The 19321-nt window shown below is 43.8% G+C and overlaps 1 protein-coding gene across 3 annotated transcripts in view; it reads left to right on the top strand.

Moving 5' to 3' along the window:
• Positions 1–19321, top strand: part of PPM1B (protein phosphatase, Mg2+/Mn2+ dependent 1B) — a 119402-nt gene that overhangs the window by 54445 nt on the left and 45636 nt on the right. For 2 of the 3 annotated variants that reach the window (XM_054021616.1, XM_054021614.1), the window contains exon 2: positions 3399–3543. The exons of the other annotated variant lie outside the window; for it this stretch is intronic. The gene's annotated coding sequence lies outside the window, so the exon portion shown is untranslated. The remainder of the gene's footprint in view (positions 1–3398; positions 3544–19321) is intronic. 3 annotated transcript variants of the gene reach the window in all.

Below are 19321 nucleotides of genomic sequence, written 5' to 3'. Positions count from 1 at the left end.
AGCTAGGGGCTACCGTTACCATCTTGAATCTGAGAAGGTGTATGTATTTGTTTGACCTTCTCAGATCGATATAGCATGAAGGCTTCCCCCTTTTCTCTTTTTCCAGAATAAGGAAATATTAGGAGTAGAAATTTCTTCCTCTGAATTCCATAGACATCTTATCTATGGCTCTAAGACAGATCAGGGAGATTCTCTCTTCTTTCAGTTGGTTCTTGTGAGAAAGGTTGAAAAGGGACAGGGAAGGAATGTGGGAAATGATAAAGGAGTGGAATTAGAATACCCTTTAGAGATAAGTACCCATCTATCAGTGGTTGAGGTTATTCCTGTCTAAGCTGATAAAACAGGGAAGATGACATCTGAAAGTCAGGTTCAGGGATGACTGGTTTGTTTGTGACTCTCAACTTTCATACCAAACCTGCTGTCCAGATGACTATACAGGAGGCTTGATGCCTAGTGAAGGTGGTGGTTTCCTCTGGGAGAAACCAGCCTTCTTTCTCAGAGGGTAATAGGTAAGGAGTAGGCAAGTGGTCTCTTCTTAACCTGGGGTTGGTATAACCTTTCTAAAGACACTTCACTCTATTTTGACATTTATCTCTTGTATCAAAGCAAATTGGTCACTCAGTCTTGAGTTGTCTAAAACTCATGGGTCACATGCCAACTTGCACTTCCATGCTAGTGAGACTTCTAAGACCATTGCAAGGCTGGCTAAAATCAGTGTATGGAATGAGACTCAGACATGCTTAATAATCCTATTTCATATTCTGGTATCATAAATTGATGGATAGACACTCAGTGCACAAAGGGGTACTTTTTTCCCACTCTTTCACCTACAAAGACAGTGATCACAGATGTTTAAGGAATAAAATGTGGTGCACTCTTAAAATACCTTCAGATACAAGGAGTTTAGCAGCAAGAGGCGATTCATGACTTGATTTAAATGTTGGCACTTGGGCAATCAGACTATCACACACATTCTCACAGACCATGTGTCTGCAATGCATTAGGTAAAGAAACTAGGCAGGGTTCACTCATTGCTCCTGTTTTGTGAGGCCATCAAGTTTTGGAATTAGTGCCTGACACATGGGATAGCTCTGATAGCCCTTCACCTGCCAGGTTTCGGAAACACCCTAGCTGATCACAACGGGCAATCCGTAACCAATCACAAGTCGTCCCTCAGAATGTCTGTCCTTATTCGAATGTGTCACTAGGGGGGTACTCTCATCATAGACTTATTTGCCAACAAAGAGAACACAGTGCCCAAAATTCTGCTCCAGAACACACGAGTTGAAGATCTGTAGAGGATGCTTTTCTCACATCCTGGAAACAGGACCTTCTGTTTGCTTCTCTACCCAAAATAATATGAAAAATACAGCACAGACTATACCGAACTCCTTATTGGCCCAGCCAGTTCTGACGACAGATCTAATTCACATATCAGCTCAACCCCCGATTCACACTACCAGATTTCCCAGACATATCACTGAATCAGAATAAAATTTTCTACTTAGACTTGAAGTCATTACACCTCTCAACCTAGAAGTTGGTTGGTGAAGCGCCACAGATAGACTGTTCAGAGTAGGTTTTGAGAGCGATTACTGCAGAGTAGACTTCCACAAAGAGAAATGGAAGAGATTCTCAATAAGGACTGCTTAGAACAATATTGATCTTCTGAAGGCTTCCATTCCCAAGATTCTTGACTACACACTACAGTAAAAGCTCTCATGACTCTCTAGTTCAGTTAGGGTTCACCTTGCAACAATTTCAGCATGCCACCCTCCAGTTGAGTCATGATCTGTGTTTTCTTACCCTACTGTTCTGAAGCTCTTTAAAAGAATTTATCCACACTTGTCCAACAGGGAGCCAGCTAACTTCTTCCTAAGATCTCACGGTCTTAAAAGGTCTTCTGGAGCCCCCATTGCAAGTGCTCTCTTCACCACCTTACTTTCAAGACAGTTTTTCTTGTGTCCATTACATCAACAAGAAGGATGTGACTCCCAAGCACTTGTGGCTGACTGTTCCCACTCTATAATCCACAGATAAAGTGGTGTTATGGCCTCCTAAATTTATTCCCAAAATTCTTTTAATTTTACCTAAATCAATCAAATATTTCCCCTATTTTCTTTCCAGAACCCCACTCCACTTGAGAAATAGCATGTTCTGGATGTGGCTAAAGCCTTATATTAGCTGGCTAGACACTCACCTCCCTCAAAATAGTTAAGGGACAAGCTATTCTGGCATAGAGAATATCTACATGGATTACAGAGTGTATTTCTATCTGTTACTAAATGACGAGCATACTTTGTCTTGTCTTCTCTTCCACTCATTCTACTAGAGCACAGGCTTTTCCCAGAAGGAGATGTAATCAGGACATCTTTCTTGGGGAAAACAAAGTTCCAAACAGATCTTTGACCTCTAGGTTCCACATGCCCCAGAAACCCACTTTTTTGTTTGTTTTTGTATATAGGTAGGTGGAGGTAATCTTTAGCTACAACAAGTGTGGACCTAACTTAGAATGACCTAACTTAGAAACTCTGGCTACTTAGGCAGATTTTTTCTTGGGGCTTTTGCTCCAGTCTGGTTCCTTCCCCCAGTATACCAGTCTTGGTAACTTTTGTGGAATAGAACCATGTTTGATATAAATATATTTTATATTACTCATCTCTTTTCTGTTGTGAAAACGGCATTTAAAATATTTTTGGAGTTAATTTTTTTTAAATGTATCTATCAATTATGCAGTATTGTAGCTATGTCAGTCCTAGGATATTGGTGAGACAAGGTGGAGGTAATATCTTTTATTGTACCAACTTCTGTTTGTGAGAGAGACAAGCTTTTAAACTATACAGAGCTCTTCCTCAGGTCTAGGCTGACCTGAGGCTGAAATTACACATTTATTTGAGGGCCTATCCCCACAGTGGTAGGCACTTTACAAACTCTAAGAGAGACAGTCTCTGTCACAAAGAGCGTATACATTAATTATACATACTCAGCTCTCTTTCTAGTGTCTTTTCCAGCAGTAGAGGTTTGTGCTTTAAAATCAAAATCTAGCCCAGACATAGAACTCAATCCTCCTGATTCACATGGATAAAAGTAAAGAAAGAGCATTGACTGTTGAAATATGAAAGCTGCCTTTTAATTAGCTAAACTTGCCCAAATACATTTGAGACAAACTAATCTACCAAAAACTCATCAGCTGTATTGTGTCATCAGTGAATCTTGAATGTATAGATTAACAGGATGTACTGATATTTTTGACAACCAGGCTAGGAGTTTTAATATAACCAGTGAATCAAAAAACCAAACAAACCCTATTCTAGTCTTAAAATTCAATTAATTCTTTGTATACCTGTCTGAGTAGATTACTTTCTTTTTTTCTCCCCCCCCCCCCCCCCCCTCTCTAGGAAATTGCAAAATAAAGCAGATGTTGAATCGTGCACTGATATCTCAAGGTTTTCCAAGTTACTCTGTTCTGTACGTGTTGGCAGGAATGTAAACCTAATGTTCTAGATTAATGCTGGAGGAATTGGCTAGAGGTCCAGTTAACAGGTAAGAACAAATTCTGTTGGTTTTGGGGAGGTAAGATGGAAAGGTAACCTGAAATCTTACCTTGGTGACTAAAGTAGCAATCTTTGTTGTTCAGCTGTTTCAAAATTGAAATTGACTAAGGATTTATAATTTAGCATTTCTTGATATTTGTTCTGAGTTTAATTGATTTTTCTCATTCTTAAATGTAGTCGTCAGCATTTTAATGTACATGTAACATTCGTATCCTGGGTATATGTTGCGAACAGATAGATCTTTTCGGCTAGACGTATTTTTCTGATTAAAGGATAATTCAATTTTTGTAAAACTTTCAATGGAAAACATTTTTAGTAAGTGGAAAACTGTAATTAATCAGCACACTGGTATCACCTAATCCAAAATTGATGGGTTCTTGCTCTCCAGTAAAGATTGTCCTCTAGTGGCAACTAGTAAAAGCTCTTGAAACATCTTGGCATCACCTGGCTGAGATCAGTTTACTGTTTCCTTTCTCTTAGTGTCTCTCTTGCCTTAAATGAGGCAGTTGTGGTGGCAGTACTGTCAAAGTTTCCTTTTTGACTCAGTTACAGAACCTTCTGTAACTTTTTTGTTAACTATCCTTCGTAAGTATATTGTAGATTCAGCTGAAAAACCTCTGCAAAGAGAAAGGTATCTGAGGTGTTGCAGACTTCCCCAGGTCATTGTTGCAGGTTCTAGTTGCTTCATTTCTATTCATTGCTCTGACTGGCAGGTTGACAACTGTTGGAGAGGGTACGGATTCCTTTTCACCAGAAAGTGATTACATTCTCAACCAGAGTGTGGCATTAACATTTTTGACCCTGTTACTCGGTCTGGTTGCTGTGTTCCATAGCATAGTATTTATCACTGTTTTTACCACAAAGTATATGTGTTAAACCGGTTAAACCATATGCTTCAAGACAGTAAATGTATGCATTCTCAAATCATTTTTGGTAGCTTCCCTTTTAATATTGCAGCTGCAGTAATGTCGTCAGTGTGACTCTTTAACCAAAAAAAAAAAAAAGTCCTTACTTTAGTTGCTGGTATCTTGACAATATGAGAATTACATTTGAACAATAAAAGACTCAAAATCAAATACACTTTAGCAGTCCATCCAGTGAAGGCCTATGGCATATATGATTGTGTAATTCATTGCCTTTCCAGTACAAGTCCCTATCAAGTTTTTATTTAAAAAATTATGTTCTTTAAAAAGATCAAAACTGTTCTTTAAAAAATAGTTAAAGGCTGTGCCCTAAATCCAGAACCCTAGCATATAACTGGACATGAAACTAAATATCATTAAAATGGCCATACTTAGCACAGTGAAGGAATATCATCTGGACATGGATCTTAACCACTGTAGATAAGCATTTAATCTAAGAAATACTGAAGATTGATTCTTGTACAGAGAGCACTTCCAGATCATGACTAAAATATCAGTTAATTCTGTACTAATATTTATAGCCAATATTGGGATCTTTTTATCATGCTTTGATTTTTACTACCTTTAAATGTTACTGGTAGAGCCAAAATCTGCTGGTCTTATTCATGTGACTGGTATCATTTAAGGCACCTGAGTAAAGTGAGCAGAACTTGACCTTTAATATGAGTCTGGTTAGCTTTATATGTAAGTCAGGAAAATAGGAAACAGAACAGGTGAACATTTTTCATGGGGTTAGAAGAAATAATGAATTGCAGCCTCTTCCTTGTACAACTTCACACTCCAGCAGCAGAGCCTTATTTTATCCATGTGCACACGTGCCCTGCTTTTTGGATAGCTTGTAGAAGTAAATGTGGGAGGGAAGCAAGCTTGGTTATTGGCTGTAGAAAATGTGATCTGGTACAGACAGATTCAAACACAAGGAATTTCTACAACTCCTTTGCCTCATATGTAAATGGCACTTTCTCCCAGCTTTCACAGTGCCCGAATCAAGAAAACCTGTCTAAAGCTGAACCTAGGTATAAGGATGATGATGGTAAAAAGAGGAAGTGCTATAAAGAACTTTCCTTCTCTGTAATGTCTAGTACTGTTGGGTATCACTGCCTTCAGATTGCCAAATCATTCCACAGCCATGGGGTCTTTGTGGAACATCGAACTGTTGTTGGATGCCCAAATACTCATGGAATCCACAAATGCTCACTTTGATGTGCACCCCTTCCTATCTGGTTCAGACCTGGCCACAGCAGTACATGCATTTGTGATTATGGGTTGATTATTGCAATTTGTATCTGAGAATGAAGCCGCGCACCTTGAAAAAGCTTCAACTAGTACAAAATACAGCAGCAGCCTGACTGCTTATCAACAGAGGTCATCTCAGTGCTGCATTTTTTGTATTTGCTCCCCACTGAGAGTTTATTTCAAGGTCCATTTCAAAGCTGTCTGTGGTATTGGACCTAGCTACCTGAGATATTATCTCCAACTCTGAAACCGTGACTACTACAAGTGGGCTATGTTGTTCCACTGGAATTGTGAAACTGTAAAATAATAGTGGTAGGTTTGGGATTACAAGCATTGATTTTTATATGGGTGAATTTTTCCTTTTAACTCTGAAAATCAGTTTGATTTATTGGACGTCTATACTGTATATTTGTTAAATCAAATACTGTTAAGGTGAAAAATACACAAGGCTCTCAAACAGTCTTAACTCTGCCCTATCATGATGAAATGCAATAATAATAATAAAGGCATTTTATTGTTTGTGGCGCTAGATGTAAACTGATTTTTAAAGGCATATTGGAGGGTTTTTTAGTAGTTTCTCTTCTGGCTTCACTACAGAGCAGATTAAGGTTGTTTGGGTGCCTTAACTATGCATTTACTAGGTTAATATGTTTTTCTTTTTGGTGTAACATTTAACTTTGTTTTTGCCATAATTATAACTTCCATGTAGCGTGTTTTATCTATAAATTACTGATGCACAGTCAACCATAGTTACATCTTAAAATTTGTCTGGGAATTTCTTTAACTTTTTTAAAAACTGGAGTCCCAAATACTAAACAGGAAAAGGAGCTTCTATGCAATATTTCTAGTTTGGCATTCTGGAGCTCTCCATAGCAGCTCTGTTAAAATCATTGCTGAAGCACGGGTGACTACTGCACCCAAATCTGACAGCTCTGCACCTGATAGCTTGGTTGCTGCATGGTTGAATACGGAGGAACAGGCATGCTCGGCCTGTGTTAAACAGGTATGGATGGGTAGCAGAAAGCCCTCCACCAGGGTGACCTACCTGGCTAAGTGAAAGTGGTTGGCATGTTGGGCGTTGGACCAAAATCTTTTGCCTGAACAGGCCTCACTCCAGTTGTTCCTAGACTACCTTCTGCACTTCAAGCTCCATGGCCTGTCACTTTCATCAATCAGAGTCCACTTGGCAGCTGTTTCAGCCTTCCACCCTCCAGTTCAGGGCAGGTCACTCTTTGCTCATCACACAATGGTCCGGTTTCTAAAAGGTCTCGAGTGGCTCTACCTTCAAGTCCGTGACTCTGTCCTACCTTGGGACCTGAACCTTGTCCTGTCAAGGCTCCTGGGTCTTCCCTTTGAGCAGTTGGCTTTTTGTTCCCTCCTTCTTCTCTCATGGAAAGTCTCCTTCCTGCTGGCAATAACATCAGCCTGTAGGGTCTCTGAAATCAGAGCCCTTACATCAGAGCTGCCCTACACAGTGTTCTCTAAGGACAAGGTTCAACTGCAGCCAGCCTTTTTTCCCCAAGGTAGTTTCGCAGTTTCCTACTAACATGGATATATTTTTATCAGTCTTCTTTCCAAAACCTCATAAGTCAGATGAGGAGCATAGACTATATATGCTCTCTGGATGTTAGGAGAATGCTAGCCTTTTATATTGACAGGACTAAACTGTTCCGTACGTCGACGCAACACTTCATTGCGGTGGCGGACAGGATGAAGGCCTTCCTGTTTCTGCTCAGAGAATTTCTTCATGGATTACCACCTGCATCAGGTTTTGCTACAAACAGGCAAAGATGCCACCGCCAGCAATCATAACCGCCCATTTGACCAGAGCGCAAGCCTTGTCAGCAGCCTTCCTGGCCCAGGTGCTGATTCAGGACATCTGCAGGACAGCTACCTGGTCATCCCATATGTTCACGTCCCATTACTGTTTAATATATCAAAGATGTACTGTTAATACTAGCTTTTCAAACCTGTACCTGATGATTTAATTACACTTTTTGCCTTGCAGCAAAACATCCTATAAGCAGATTTTATTTTCAGCCTCTTAACTGAACATATTTGGAAAGCAACATGCAGGTATTTTCTTTAAACATAATGGAAAAGAATTGTTAACCTTCTTCCTCCCCCCAACCCTCCCAAATACCTAAACTAAAAACCTCACCAAGAATATGCTGTAACTAAATAACGATAATTCTTTCTCTGCCATAATATTATATAACTAGGGATGGAGACTAATAATTTTGCTCCTCTTCGCTGTCGTTCAAAGATCTTGAAATATTTTACAAACATGATTTAAAGGACAGCTACAGTAGATGAAGTGTATAAACCCATCAACATTTGTGTAATACCAATGGTCCTGTATTTATCTTCAGAGTATGTCAAGTGACCAGAATGCATAATCGATAGTTACTTTTGACAAAATCAGTCCTTTTTTCCTTTAAGTAGAGAATGTCAAATAATTATTTCCTATGTACAAGTGTAATCTTATTCCTGTTTTCATCCTTTCTTAATGAGGAGTTCTCCATTTAAGAATTTAAATCCAAACTTAATGGAAAAAAGACTTCAGAATCCTCACGAGATTTTTTTTTTTTTTTAAATCATGACCTTTGTCTTCCAACTGACTTACAATTCTTAAGAAGTTTAATCTTTTTGTTGCCATGCTGTATGTTTTCACAAAATTGTACCACTGGAAGGGACCTCGAGGGGTCATCTAGGCAGGACTATGTATTATCTAGAGCATCCCTGGCAGGAGTTTTTTTTAACCTTAAAAATCTCCAATGATGGAGATTCCACAACCTCCATAGACAATTTATTCCAGTGCTTAACCACCCTGACAGTTAGGAAATTTTTCCTAATGTCCAGCCTAAACCACTCCTGCTGCAATTTAAGCCCATTGCATCTTGTCCTGTTCTGAGAGGTTAGGGAGAACAATTTTTCTCCCTCCTCCTTGTAACAACCTTTTATGTACTTGAAAACTGTTAAAAACAACAAGGAGTCTGGTGGCACCTTAAAGACTAACAGATTTATTTGGGCATAAGCTTTCGTGAGTAAAAACTTCACTTCTTCGGATGCTATGCATCCGGTTTTTACTCACGAAAGCTTATGCCCAAATAAATCTGTTAGTCTTTAAGGTGCCACCAGACTCCTTGTTGTTTTTGTAGATACAGACTAACACGGCTACCCCCTGATACTTGAAAACTGTTATATCCCCTCAGTCTTCTCTTCTCCAGACTAAAATAACCCAATTTTTTCAATCATCCCTTACAGGTAGGGCCCTACCAAATTCATAGTTCATTTTGGTCAATTTCACGGTCACAGGATTTTAAAAATTGTAAAATTCACTATTTCAGCTATTTAAATTGAAATTTCATGGTGTAATTGTAGTGACCCAAAATAGAGTTGTCTGGGGGTTGCGGTACTGCTACCCTTACTTCTGCGCTGCTACTGGCAGTAGTGCTGCCTTCAAAACTGGGCAGCTGGAGAGCAGCGGCTGCTGGCCAGGAACCCAGCTCTGAAGGCTGTGATGCAGCCTTCAGAGCTAGGCCCTCGGTCAGCAACCACCACCCTCTGGCCACCCAACTCTGAAGGCAGCAGGTGCAGAAGTAATGGTAGCAATTCCACAACCCCCCTAAAATAACCTTGCAGCCCCCCTGTAATGCCCTTTTGGGTCAGGACCCCCAGTTTGAGAAATGCTGGTCCCCCCCTTGTGAAATCTGTATAGTATATGGTAAAAGCACACAAAAGACCAGATTTTACAGTTTGATGTGTTTTTCATGGTCATGAATTTAGTAGGGCCCTACTCAGAGGTCAAGTTTTCTAGACCTTTAATAATTTTTGTTGCTCTTCTTTGGACATTCTCCAGTTTGTTCACATCTTTCCTGAAATGTGGCACCCAGAACTGGACACAATACTCCAGTTGAGGCCTAGTCAGCGTGGAGTAGAGCAGAAGAATTATTTCTCGTGTCTTGCTTACAACACTCCAGCTAATACATCCCAGAATGATGTTTACTTTTTTTGCAACAGTGTTACACTGTTGACTCATATTTAGCTTGTGATCCACTATGACCTCCAGATCTCTTTCCAGCATATTCCTTCCTAGGAAGTCATTTCCCATTTTGTATGTATGCTACTGATTGTTCCATCTTAAGTGGAGTACTGTCCTTATTGAATTTCATCCTGTTTACTTCAGGCCATTTGTCCAGTTTGTCCAGATCATTTTGACTTTTAATATTACCCTCCAACGCCCTTGCAACCCCTCTTAGGTTGTTATCTGCAGACTTTGTAAATATGCTCTCTGTGCCATTATCTAAATAAATGATTAAGATATTGACCAGAACTAGACCCAGAACTCATCCCTGTGGGACCCCACTTAATATGCCCTTCCAGCTTGACTGTGAACCACTGATAACTGGTTGGAAAACCTTTCCTAGAAAAAAGTTATGCACTCTCCTTATAGTAGCTCCATCTAGGTTGTATTTCCCTAGTTTATGAGAAGGTCATGCGAGACAGCATCAAAAACCTTTCTAAAGTCAAGATATACCACATCTACCACTTTAGCCACAAGGCTTGTTACCCTCTCAAAAAAGCTATTAGGTTGGTGTAGCAAGTTGAGCACTCACCACTGCGGTGCCTCCTGCTGGTTATCCGGGAATTAGCTCAATTCCAAAGCCTCAGAACACCTCCTGCTGACTGGTGTCTCGCCTGCCTCGGATCCTTCCCAGACCCCAGTGCCCTTTTCCTTCCTTCACCCGCACACTGTAGGTCTCCCCTCCCAGGGGAACCCCCAACCCTCTAAGCCCAGCTTGCCTCAGTGGCTACTGGCAGTTGTCATCTAGCCCCCATTCTCTGGGGCACACTGCCGTCTGTAATGGCCACTCATCACTGTCGAGGGGATTGGACCAGCTGCCTTTCCCTGCAGCCCCAGTATCTCCCTAGGCCTTTAACATGGCCTCAGCCTGGGGAGTTGCCAGGCTGGAACTCCCCAACTCCTCTTGCCCTTCCCCAGAATTGCTCTGCTTTAAGTACTCTGTGCTCCCCTGCAGCTAGGTCTTTCCCACTCCACGGCTGGAGTGAGACTGACCCAGCTCTGCCTTTAGCCCTTATATCAGGGCCAGCTGTGGCCTCATTGGATGTGGCCCCAGCTGTGGCCGCTTCCCCAATCAGCCTACTTTTTCCCCCAGGAGTGGGGTAACTGCCCCGCTACAGTTGGTTGAGCCTCTTGGCAGAGGACAGCAGCCCCCTCACGGATCCGGCGGAGATGTGCGAGAGGGCCAGGACCTTCTATGCAAACCTTTTCTCCCCGCATCCGACTGATCCTACCACTTGCAGAGTGCTCTGGGACGGACTCCCGACAGTCAGCATGGGCGACCGGGACCGGCTGGAGCTGCCTCTCTCTCTGGCCGAGTTCTCGAAAGCCCTCCGCCGCATGCCCGCCAATAAATCTCTGGGCATGGACGGGCTGACTGTGGAGTTCTACCGCGTGTTCTGGGACGTCCTCGGCCCGGACCTAGTCACCGTCTGGGCCAAGTCCTTGCAGAGCGGGGTCCTCTCTCTTTCGTGCAGGCAAGCCGGCTCGTCTTATTGCCAAAGAAGGGAGATCTCCGCGACTTACGGAATTGGCGTCCCGTCTCGCTCCTCTGCACGGACTACAAATCATAGCAAAGGCCATCTTGCTGCAGCTGGGGTCTGTGCTGGAGGACGTGATCCACCCAGACCAGACCTACATCATCCCGGGCTGTACCATCTTTGATAACTTGTATCTGGTCCAGGATCTCTTGGAGCTTGGGTGTAGGGATGGTCTGTCATTCGCCCTCCTGTCCCTGGATCAGTAGAAGGCGTTGGACAGGGTGGACCACGGGTATCTCCTGGGCACTCTGCTAGCGTTAGACTTCGGATCCCAGTTTGTGGGTTTTCTCCAGGTGCTGTACGCTTCCGCAGAGTGTCTGGTCAGGCTCAACTGGACCCTGACCGAGCCGGTCATCTTTGAGTGGGGAGTGCGGCAGGGGTGCCCCCTCTTGGGCCAGCTGTACGCTCTGGCGATCGAGCCCTTCCTCTGTCTCCTCCGCAGGAGGTTGACGGGGTTGGTGCTTCGGGAGCCGGAGCTGCGGCTGGTCCTGTCAGCGTACGCTGACGTTGTGCCCCTCGTGGTCCAGGACCCGGGTGACTTGGCGCAGGTGGAGGCTTGCCAGACCGTGTACTCGACGGCCTCCTCCACCCGGGTCAACTAGGTCAAGAGCTCTGGCCTGGTGGTCGGGGACGGGTGGCAGGCGAGCTCCCTCCCATCCGCGCTTCAGGCTGTCCGGTGAAGCACATGTCCGCTGCTCTATCTCGAAGTTTACCTCTCTGCAACGCATCTGTCTCCACCGGAGAACTGGCACGATTTACAGGGCAGGGTGACGGAGCGGCTCTGGAAATGGACAGGACTACTCCGGTGCCTCTCCCTTCGAGGGAGGGCGCTGGTACTCAATCAGCTAGTCCTGTCCAGGCTCGGTCCCGGCCCCGGGTTTCCTGGCCGACCTCCGGACAGCGATTCTGGAGTTCTTTTGGCTAGGACTGCACTGGGTCTCTGCAGGGGTCCTCCACCTGCCCCTGGAGGAGGGGGGGCAGGGCCTGAAGTGCCTACACACTCAGGTCCATGTCTTCTGCCTTCAGGCCCTGCAGAGGCTCCTTTATGGTGCAGATAGTCCGGCATGGAGAGTACTGGCACACGTCTTCCTGCGCCACTTCTGAGAGCTCCGATACGACCAGCAGCTCCTTTTTCTCAATCCGAGAGGTCTTCCGCGAGACCTCTCCGGGCTGCCGGTCTTCTACCAGGATCTCCTCCGGACCTGGAAACTGATCTCGGCGACCAGGTCAGTGGTGGCCACCGAGGGGGCAGATCTCCTCGCGGAGCCCCTGCTACACAATCCCTAGCTCCGTGTGCAGGTGGTGGAGTCCCACTCAGAGCGCCAGAGATTGGTCCTGGCAGAAGTCACCAGAGTCGGAGACCTCCTGGATTATGACCAGGGAGACTGGCTGGATCTCCTGACGCTCGCTCAGCTCATGGGGCTCTCCAGGCCTTGTACTCCCCGGTGCGTACTTCAGGAGGTGAGGGCTTCTTTGCCGCCTGCTGCTCGGGCCTACCTCGACCAGGTCCTGCACGAGAGCAGCCCTGCCCACCCTCCACCCCAGGCCCTCCGGACCTTTTCATCAGGCCCCTCCCCTGTGGACCCAACCAGCCCCCCCACCCCTTCTCCGTGAGCCGGCTGCACGACTTGCAGCCGGTTCGTTTCCAGACCATGCCAAGGAAACACCTCTACACGCTCGTGCTCCACATCCTCCACTTCCTCACCCTCATGTCCCGCTCCGACACAAAGTGGCGGGACCTCCTGCCACCTCTAGAGGGTGAGAAACCCCGGTGGGCCAGCCTATACTCCACTCTGTTCCCAAGGCCCGCCGGGGATATCAGCTGGCAGCTCCTTCATGGGGCCGTGAGCACGGGCATTTATTTGGCACAGTTTACCCCTGTCCCGGACACTTGCCCCTTCTGCGGCGTGAGGGAGACCCTGGCGCATGTTTACTTGGAGTGCGCCAGGTTGCAGGCCCTATACCGGCTCCTCACGAATATTCTGTTACGTTTCTGGCTGCACTTTTCCCCTCTCCTCCTTCTCTATCCCCTCCCTATCCGTGGCCCCACAAAGTCACAGGACCTCCTGGTCAACCTCCTCTTGGCCCTGGCTAAAACGGCCATCTATCAAACCAGGGAGAGGAGGTTGGTCGATGGAGACTCCTGTGACTGTGGGGCCTGTTTCCGATCCTCTGTCCGTTCACGTATCCGGGCAAAGTTCCTCTGGGCGGCATCCACTGGCTCCCTTGACGCCTTCGAGGAGCAGTGTGCGCTGTCCGGGGTTCTCTGCTCGGTGTCCCCGTCAGGTTCTCTTCTTCTGACCCTCTGACTGCACTCCTGTCCCTGTTATTTCATTAGTTGTCCCCTAAAATCAGTTGGTTTTCCGGTCCTGTAGATCCTCCCCTTAGGCTGGGGGGGCGTCCTTTAGCAGTGGGCAGGCTTCCGCTTCCGCCCGCCCACTTCCTGGAACCCAGTTGGTACAGTTGGCTGACATAATTTGTTCTTGACATCCATGCTGACTGTTACTTTTCATCTTGTTATCTTCTAAGTATTTGCAAATTGCTTAATTATTTGCTCCCTTATCTTTCTGGGCACTGAAGTTAAGTTGACTGGTCTGTAATGCCCCAGGTTGTCCTTATTTCCCTTTTTATAGATGGGCACTCTGTTTGCCATTTTTCAGTCCTCCTGAAATCTCTGCTGTCTTCCATGACTTTTTGCCAATGATTGCTAATTTTCATAAATTATATGATTGTAAGGGCTGGTCCACACTAAGCCCCCAGTTTGAACTAAGATACGCAACTTCAGCTACGTGAATAACGTAGCTGAAGTGGAAGTATCTTAGTTCGAACTTAAAGGTACTTACCGCGGGTCCACACGTGGCAGGCAGGCTCCCCCGTCAACTCCGCCTACTCCTCTCACGGAGCAGGATTACTGGTGTCGACGGCGAGCACTTCCGGGATCAATTTATCACGTCTAGACAAGACGCGATAAATCGATCCCAGAAAATCGATTGCTTGCCGCCGAACCAGCGGGTAAGTATAGACGTACCCTAAGACTGAGAGGTATTCAAGCAGAAACAGAAAATATTGGGGTAAGAGTTTATTCTTTATAAAATTAAAGACAAGCACTCAGTAGTTAGGAAAGAGCAGAAATTAAGGTTGTCTGAATCCTTTAATTTAACTGTTTATTTTATGCAGTACAACTGCCTTTAATTACAAAATCACATCATTTTCTTCATGGGCCCCATTTTATTTATTGTATAACTGTTTCCAGTTTCTTTCTCCATTGAGAAAACTATATATTTTTGAATGGCCAGCTCCTGAGCACAAGAAGTTCACTAGCCATAGTTGTGACAAACTGTACAAAGTATAGAAAGACAAATTTGAGATTTGCAGGGGTCCCTAGAGAAGTCTCAGTTTTTCTGCTTTATCAAGAGAATTTTTTTCCGGTGGAGGGAATTGCCACCAGATTAGCTGTTGAAATGGGATTGAGTCCTCAAATTTCTTCTGAACTGCTTTCCAGGCATTGGTTTTTAATAACAGTGAAAGTGAGAGTTACATTCTTGCCTCCTAGTCTCAGTAGCAAACACAGTACAAGAGATGTTTCTGTTTATCAGGAGTTAGAGTTAATTGAGAAGAGTTCCTTGTAGAATTGCATTTATCTTTTGGGTCCAGAGAGCTCTTCGCTGGTGCCTCAAGTTGTACCTCTTTAAGGGCAAGCTATAGTTAAATCCCCAGGTATCTAGGATGACAACTGATCTCAGCCTCTGGAGATGAAAAGTTTTCATGGGTCTCAAATCATGTCACTCTCTGTAGTCCCAGTCCGGTTTGTGTAGGGACATCAGCTTCTTGGAGTTCAGGGTAGTGGGCCTGGAGATCTAATGCACTTCCTGCCATAAATCTCCATTTCTGCTATCCTCAGAGAATGCAACAGATAGACAGAATATGTAAGCCAATGGGGGGAAACCAAGAGGAATCCTATCTCCAGGCCCGAACTGGATTGTTACCAAGGTAGAAAAATCTCATCTGACTGTCTGGTTGACATACTTTCAATTGGGCCTGACTCAATACATCCACCATTTCCTCTGAAAAATGGCAGCTGAACAAACAAGCTCTTCAGGATGTTGCTGCACAGGGCCTATGTCAGGGGGACAACTTTGTCTTCTATTTCAATTCTCAGCTCCCCCTGTTTTTGTTTGACACTGAGATCCTCTATCCTTGGGAGGTGACTGCTTTCTTCAGCTCCCTCCTCCTAAGTTGAGTCTGAAAACCCTGTGAAGACAAAAAGGGAATTAAGGTCACCGTAATAATTTAGTATTGGCCACAGAGATCATATTTCCTCAGCCTCCTCCCAGATGTCTCTAGATTTGCCCTGAATTTTACCTCAGTCTTTGGCAGACACCTTTTGCATCACAGACCTGTGTTGTGCCTCGGTCCATTGTGTCTATCCCTAATGTGAAGTTTGATATTCAGTTATCCAGCAAATCTCATTTATTTTCTCTCTTTTCCTAGAAAGTATTCTGACATTAGAATTAGACAGAAAACAAAATGTCAGGTGCTTGCTTGGCTGCAGCAAAAGAATGCATTTCATGGCAGAAATGTTGAATTTCATAGTATCTTGGGGAAAAATACAAAATTCTGCAGCCGTGGAATCATGGAACTCACATGTTCTTGATTTGAGATTAATGTGGCAGAGTTCACTTCTGAACTAATTGTTTCATGTGCTGCAGACTGTTTGGGCTTACTCAACTCATAGAATAGCAGGGTTGGAAGGGACCTCAGGAGGTCATCTAGTCCAACCCCCTGCTCAAAGCAGGACCAATCCTCAGACAGATTTTTACCCCAGTTCCCTAAATGGCCCCCTCAAGGATTGAACTGACAACCCTGGGTTTAGCAGGCCAATGTTCAAACCACGGAGCTATCCCTCCTATCCCCCCCATGCTTTCATGATTTTTCTCTTAACTGCATTTAACATAATTTAAAAAATAAAAGTTGAGATATTTTGAGTGGTAAATTCAGTGGCTGTGGAATTGCAAAACGCATGGGGTTGTCCATTTTAATGTTACTTTCCTCATTGCTTTCATCTTGGCTCTCTTCTACTGATGAAGTTGTCTTCAGGAGCTCCCAGGGTCAGCGCACTCTTCCACATAAATCAAAATATTTTCCTTTCTGTTTTTTCCTAAATCTTTCTAAATGTCTCACCCAATCCATTAAATAGTACCTAGGTAGGATGTCTCCTTGTAGAAGCATTTTTTGTAGCTCATGGCCATAAAAAAAAAAAAAAAAAAAGTCAGTTTCCAAGGCTACCATTTTTTTTTTTTGCAGGTAACCATCTGGAGATCCTGTACTGAGATCTAGAAGGTTTCCACTGTCAGGGATTCATGCTTCTTCCATCAGTTTGATGGCAACCTGTTTGATTCTGCCTAAACAAGGCCTTTTATAAGATCTGTAAAATGTTGTGATTTGGCATCTCTTCATATTTTCACTGAATGTTGTATACATGGGTATAGTAACCTCAGCCTTCCATAACAACTGTAAGTGGGCTGATTTGCTGAAAGACTGCTTCCAGTTGGCATATGTGTGGGGCAAAATCCAATATTTACAAGACAGAATTTCAGTTTATATACTTTCTCAGCTTATACATTTCTCTATAATTCTGTATCTTCACAGTTTATATATAATGAGTTTTTATTATTCAAGCCTGGATAGAAATTCCATGCTTGAATAATAAGAGTATAGCAGTAGGAATGTACTACTGATCACCTGACCAGGATGGTGACGGTGACTATGAAATGCTCAGAGAGATCTGAGCATTTCTGGCTATAAAACCAGAAAACCCAGTAATAATGTGGGATTTCAACTATACCCATATTGACTGGATAGATGTCACCTCAGGACGGAATGCAAAGATAAAATATCTAGTCACTATTAATGACTACTTCATGGAGCAGCTAGTCCTGGAACCCCAATGGAGGAGGCAGTTCTTGATTTAGTCCTAAGTGGTGGAGCACAGCACCTTGTCCAAAAGATTAATATAGTGAGAACCGCTCGGTAGTAGCAACCATAATGTAATTAAATGTAACATCTGTGTAGGGCAGAAAATATGAAAGAAATCCATCACACTAGCATTTAACTTCAAAAAGAGAAATTACACTGGTCTACAATTTTTGAGAAGTTGTCTGCTTCAGAGATAAAATATGCTATTTATTATGTATTTTGATGTGCTGAATTCAAATATGACAATTAAAACAACTGATTGGCTACTGTTTCTAAGATATTTAAGTTTTTACATTTTATGTCTATGTATATTGTGTAGATAGTAGAGTTTTAATCATAAATTGTAAACCTAGGTCTTTTCATGTGTTTATGGTTGCTTTACATGATAATATTTCACCTGTCCTGTTTATGTAACACTTTAAAAATCAGCAAAAGGGTTGTATAAATAAAATTTATTATGAAACAAAAGGCAAAAAACTATTATGTTCATAGTTTAGTCCTCTTCAGTGTCTACTCGGCGCTTCTTGGCTTGTCTCTTGTATTCATTAAATGGAGCATCTCTTGTCACTGTCCAGCAATAGTTTGCAAGCATTGATGGGCTCCATTTGCCCTGATAGCGTTTCTCCATTGTTGCAATGTCCTGTGCTCGCCGTGCTCGTCGCTCACTGCTCCGCAGTTCGGTGGAAAAAAATCTAGATGAGAGTGCAAAAAATTTATCTTTAGTGACATGTTGCAACCAAGGCTTTTGTATGCCTTGAGGAGGTTTTCCACCAACAACCTGTAGTTGTCTGCCTTGTTGTTTCCGAGAAAATTTATTGCCACTAACCGGAAGGCTTTCCATGCCGTCTTTTCCTTGCCACGCAGTGCATGGTCAAATGCATCATCTCGAAGAAGTTCACGAATCTGAGGACCAACAAAGACACCTTCCTTTATCTTAGCTTGACTTAACCTTGGAAATTTTCCACAGAGGTACTTGAAAGCTGCTTGTGTTTTGTCAATGGCCTTGACAAAGTTCTTCATCAGACCCAGCTTGATGTGTAAGGGTGGTAACAAAATCTTCCTTAATTCAACAAGTGATGGATGCTGAACACTTTTCCTCCCAGGTGCCAATGACTGTCGGAGTGGCCAATCTTTCTTGATGTAGTGGGAATCTCTTGCACGACTATCCCATTTGCAGAGAAAACAGCAGTACTTTGTGTATCCAGTCTGCAGACCAAGCAAGAGAGCAACAACCTTCAAATCGCCACAAAGCTGCCACTGATGTTGGTCATAGTTTATGCACCTCAAAAGTTGTTTCATGTTGTCATAGGTTTCCTTCATATGGACTGCATGACCAACTGGAATTAATGGCAAAACATTGCCATTATGCAGTAAAACAGCTTTAAGACTAGTTTTCGATGAATCAATGAACAGTCTCCACTCATCTGGATCATGAACGATGTTGAGGGCTGCCATCACACCATCGATGTTGTTGCCGGCTACAAGATCACCTTCCATGAAGAAGAATGGGACAAGATCCTTTTGATGGTCACGGAACGTGGAAACCCTAACATCACCTGCCAGGAGATTCCAGTGCTGTATTGTGGAGCCCAACAGCTCTGCCTTACTCTTGGGTAGTTCCGAATCCCTGACAAGATCATTCAGTTCACCTTGTTATGGGGTGTGGTTCAGAGGAGGAGGATGGGAGAAAATGTGGTTCCTGTGACATTGATGGTTCAGGACCAGAAGTTTCATCCTCTTCCTCTTCCTCGTCTGACTCAAGTGAGAATGATTCTGGTGCATCAGGAACCGGCAGTCCTTCTCCATGGGGTACTGGGCGTATAGCTGATGGAATGTTTGGATAATGCACAGTCCACTTTTCCTTCTTTGACACACCTTTCCCAACTGGAGGCACCATACAGAAGTTACAGTTGCTGGTATGATCTGTTGGCTCTCTCCAAACCATTGGCACTGCAAAAGGCATAATTTCCTTTTCCTGTTCAACCACTGGCGAAGATTGGTTGCACA

The sequence above is a fragment of the Malaclemys terrapin genome, chromosome 3 (assembly GCF_027887155.1).
Source record: "Malaclemys terrapin pileata isolate rMalTer1 chromosome 3, rMalTer1.hap1, whole genome shotgun sequence".
NCBI classification, from domain to species: Eukaryota; Metazoa; Chordata; order Testudines; family Emydidae; genus Malaclemys; species Malaclemys terrapin.
This window is presented reverse-complemented; position numbering and strand designations above follow the sequence as displayed.